At 34.2% G+C, this 5,279-nt stretch overlaps 1 pseudogene; it reads right to left on the bottom strand.

Annotated features, from left to right (window-relative positions):
* Nucleotides 1-2,064: 2,064 nt before the first annotated feature.
* On the bottom strand, nucleotides 2,065-4,449 carry LOC107914574 (la protein 1-like; annotated as a pseudogene).
* Between the last annotated feature and the right edge of the window lie 830 nt (nucleotides 4,450-5,279).

Below are 5,279 nucleotides of genomic sequence, written 5' to 3'. Positions count from 1 at the left end.
TTATTGAGTCTAGTTTCTCATAGAATAAATGGTGTAAGTAATAGAATTGTAAATCGTGAGGTATAATAAACTTTGTGAGACAAGGCCAGATTGAATTCATGTTCCCCTGTTCTGACTTTGGAAAATCATCAAAAATTTGAGAAAAATGATTAGGGGTTAAAATTTACATGTTTAAATTATTAATGCGTCTATTTTCAATAAAAACAAATGGAAACATCATCCAAATTTTGTATTAAGAGTTAATTAATTTTTCGCAAAGAAGGGACGAAGCTGTCAGACAGTAGAATAGGGGTAAGTTTGAAGATTTTACTGTATTTACTCACTAAACAAAAATTTTTGAATATTTTATGGTAGAAAGGTATTTTAGTCTAGTTTTAAAGAAATTAAGCGGATTTTAATTCAAAATTTTGTAGCTCAAGATATAAATAATTTAGTAACAGTGACTCAAGTAGACAACTTTGAAGGAACATATAAGTAAATAGTGAAAACATATATGAATAATTAACTACCAAGGGTTACATTAAAAATGGATCACGTGGCCAAGGCCAATTTAGGCCGAGTGGGCCATATGGGCGTGTGAGCCCATTCTTCTGAAAAGTTCTGTAAGGTTGCACGGGTCGCCCAAGTCGACTGTGGACCTATTGTAGGGTCGGTAAGCTTTACTTAGACCCCTATATGTGTGATCTGTCTAACTGATTTCTATACCGAGCATGACTTATGATATCTGAATGTATGTACTATGAATTGCATAATGGCATGACATATTTTGTATGTTGCATTGCACCGGGGTGGGTTGATGACATTTGGAGGAAGTGTCTGGAAGGCTATTAAGCTTGTTAACTGGTAGCTCAACTGCAACCTTTTGATTATGTGCCGCATATGGGTACAACATGGTGTGTAAGGATGGGTGGGTTGGTTTAATCCCCACATGGTGTGTAGGGTTAGACGAAGATGGTGTGTAGAGGCTGGTGGGTAGGATTCTGATTTACTGTATCTGCATTCTGTATCTGATATGGGCCAAGGCCCTAATGTATTTCTGAGATTGTATCTGAATGGGATAAGGCCCAAACTGATTCTATGATGGGCACAAGCCCTAGACTGTATCTAACTGAATCCTATTGATTATCTGTTTGCATGTTTTCTGTAGGGATTACACACTCAGTTTGCGAAAACTCACCCTTTCTCTGTTTAATCTGTACAGGTAATCCCTAGACTTGACGGTTCGGTACAACAGAGAACTCGATGGTGGCCACACATAAATTTTAGATTGTTTTTCATTAATTCCAAGAATTTATTACTTATTTGGGGTTTTTGATGTATCTTCTGGACTATGGACTGGTTGGATTTAAATTTGGGGCTTTATACTGTTTTTATGGATTTTTTTTTAAACTACAACTCCACAAAACACGGTTTTTTTCTAAAAACTAAGGGCACGTTTGGTTCCCTGTAATGGAATAGAGGTGTAATGGAATAGATGCGTAATGAAATAGAGGCGTAATAGGTAATTCTTTTATTTGGTTGAATGGAATGGAATAGAGGCATAATGGTATTCTTGTGTTTGGTTGAATGGAATAGAGGTGTAATAGCATAAGGAAAAAAACTAAAATGACTAGAATACCTTTAGCAGAATTTTTTTTAGGTGGATGATTATTGTTATTGTTATTAAATTTTAATAAGATTATTAATATAAATAATAAATAATTTAATCATATTTTAACATAATTATTATTAAATATAATTTAATAAAAATATATGAATTTACTAAAATCATAATATATAATACCATAAAATATAATTTAAAATAATTATTTAAATTTAAAGTTTATTTTTCCTTTTCATTAAATTAATGTCCCCAAAAGAAATTATTTTCCATATTTCCTATTTTTTTTCGAAACAGAACAAGTTCGTTTAAAAGTAGGATAATTTTAAAAATAAAATAATATTATATTAACTAATTATTCTTTATTTAATTTCTTTTACTAGTCAGTAAATAAATAAATATAGTAAAAATATTCCAAATAAAACTTACCTTTGTTCTAAAATTTACGGTCAAACGATCAATGGTTGTGAAAGAGACTGCGAACTCGTATATTAAAATTTTGAAGGGAATGAAAATAAGACTGTTAAAATCATATGGCTAGCGATCTAAACTAAGCAAAAGGCATAAACCAGGAAATAAACAAGCACCCATGGCTTATTGTGTGGCCGCTCTCCCCATAAATCCATCTAACGTGCATAGATGGATCACTTTCATGTCCCTCAAGTTCTTCTAGCTTTGTTTGGTGAATAGTTTTCTCTTCCCCGGCCATGCTGTCTGCCTCTGAAGTGCTTTCCTCCCCTAATAAAAGGAGTAACAGTTGAATTTAAACAGAAGAAAGAAAAACATTGAAAAGGGACTTGCTTATCCAAACTAAATAACAAAAGCTGTAGAATACGTTTATCAGCACTGACCTTCCTTGGAAGCGCTTGTTTCCACGGTGCTTTCCTTGGTTACCGCGAAGTAAACTCCAATATTCTCTCTCGGCATCACCTAAAAATATTACCCGGCACTTTATCAGTTGCTCATCTAATATATCAGATTCATATCATTGACCTAAAGTCATTAGTTCCTCTTGTATTACATAATATTCTCTCGGCATCACCTAAACATATTACCCAGCACTTTTATCAGTTGTTCATCTAATATATCAGGTTCATATTATTGACCAAAAGTCATTAGTTCCTCTTGTATTACATATTATTCCTTATATGCATGATGAATGTTAGTCAATATTGGGATCAACATGCAACAAAAATGGGAAATTAAATCAAATGGAAATTTTTTTTCTTTCCTCACCAGTAACTGGTTCTAAAGTGGCAATGAAATTTTTGACAACCATACTACCTTCATTACCCAGAACTGAAGTAGCACGAGCTTTCTGGGCTGCTTTAGGTTCATCAAACCGAATGTAACCCTTCTCCTCACCAGCTTTGAAGTCAATGTACTTCACATGTAAAGAATATATGTCATGAGTAAGAACGTTAAGATACAACTGCCTAGTACAATGTCAAATATTTAAGAAAAAAGAGAGATATCTACCTTCACAGTGCCAAATTTTTGGAAGGCCTCCTTCAAATCTTCCCGTAAAACAACATTCATATCGTCTTTGAAAACAGATGCAGTGTTTTTATGTTCTGTTCCGTCATCCTTCTGGACGGGACTTTTGTTCTCCGTTTCGTCACCCGACACAGGTTGTTTATCATCAACCTTATCTTTGTTATCTTCGTCATTTTCTATAGTCTTCTCTACATTCTTCTCAGTAGCACTATCCTTTGCAGGTTCATCAGAACCGTTTTTCTCTGCAGAGTCCCCACCTGAAATGTTCTTCAATGCAAATGCAACAACCAAGCCCTTGGGGTATCTGTGACAAACCATTACATGGACTTTAATTACAAACATTATGGCAATAAAAAAACTAATGCCAGTTAAAGATTGTGATCAATTACTTACTTATCCTCTGCATTCGAACGGTTATCTCCATTCGAACCTGTGACTGGATGATTATCCTCATATTCTTCTGCTTCTTCTCTTATAGCATCAAAATCCTTCCTGAAAAGAACATTGTACGAACAATCACATCAGAACATACAATTGTAAGAGCAACAACCCTACACTAAAAGTCAACAGTGCTTTCTATCCATTTCACAATATAACACAATTACCAAAACAAATTGCAACAGAATGCACGGTGGCGAGTAATACTTATTTAGGTTTCAGTTCCAATTCAGCGCCTGCATAAACCAAGCTTTGCTCCAAAACCTTTTGTACATCTTCCTCAGCTGAGAATTCAATCAAAGCAGTGCCACAAAAATAATTTTTGTTTGCTACATGACGAGGTAACCTCACACTATTTACCTACAAGAAAAGTAAGAAGGCAATCAGTTTACATTGAACCGCAAACATATTTATAACCCTTTAAACACATAATCAGTTATCAAATGAGTAAAATAACAATAGATAAGAAAACAACCATTGAGCAGATACCTTAGCATATTGACCAAAAAAGGCTTCTACATCTTCCATCTTGACATTAAACTCAAATGGTGATGCAGCAATTGTTCTACTGTCTAATTGCTCTAACAATTCTTTAGGCTTTAATAGTGCGGTGCTTCTACCAACTTTCTTCCCTGAAAGATCGAAACCCGCATTTAAAATTATGTGGAAAAAAAATCTTTGTTTGGCTTAGCTTATGGGAAAAAGTGAAGAAATTCTCCTTTTTTATCTTCATTTTCGATTTTGATAAAACTTACCATCTTCAGAAACCCTGAGGGAAGAGGAAGTTCTGAGAGTTTCAGCAACGGCATCCAAAGCAGCCTCTGGCACTTCTTCCACCTTCACATCCCTTAAATTCAAATGGCTTCTCATCTTTGGAAACGAACAAATCAATTCCAAACTGACCACTTTTTTGGTAATTCACGGTCAAATGAGAGTTCTAAAAATAAACAATCAAATGAAAGTGAAATAGGAATAAAAATCAGGAGCTGCTGTTTGATGTTGGGAGGGAGAGGGTGGAGGTGGCTTTCGGGGGTTGGAAGGGTAAAATAGGGCAAATCACAATTGGGAGGGTTAAACGGAGCTAAACTGAGGTTCCAAAGGGGAATAAAATTTGGTCATTCAGCAGGAATACTAAACCCGTAATAAACCCGTAATAGGGCATTATACCCAACCAAACAAATGAATAGGTGGGGCCCATGGAATAGGGCTATAATGGCATAATGTAAAGTTTTCATAAATAGAAATAGTTTTTCTTAAATTAATTAGTTACAAAAACTTCCGCTAAGAGACAAATTTTAAAGCAAATCAACTAGTTTTTTTTTTAAATTAAATAAAAGCTAACTAACTGTAACGGTTTTTACACTCGACAATCTTGTCTTCAAATCCCTTTCCATGTGACATCGCCAGATTCGACCATAACGTCTAGCCCGGGTTTGGGGTGTTACAGAGGTGATTGATGTTTAAATTAAATTAAATAATCTAAATGCAATTTAACTTAAATGCAATGTATGCAATAAAATGTATGAGATGGATTTAGCAGCAAATTCACAAGCTTCAACAAAATAACATGAATAGGCTAGAAATATCACATCAATTGACTTAATTTATTTTCATTATGTTTAATAATGTTCAAGAAAATATTCCATGGCAACTCAATCTTTCATGAACTTCAATCCAATTTGAAGTCCTTTAGGTATCTTTTACTTAGAAAAACATGCATACTACCATGATCATATTTAACTAA

This window comes from Gossypium hirsutum, chromosome D01, assembly GCF_007990345.1.
Source record: "Gossypium hirsutum isolate 1008001.06 chromosome D01, Gossypium_hirsutum_v2.1, whole genome shotgun sequence".
Taxonomy (NCBI): Eukaryota; Viridiplantae; Streptophyta; class Magnoliopsida; order Malvales; family Malvaceae; genus Gossypium; species Gossypium hirsutum.
This window is presented reverse-complemented; position numbering and strand designations above follow the sequence as displayed.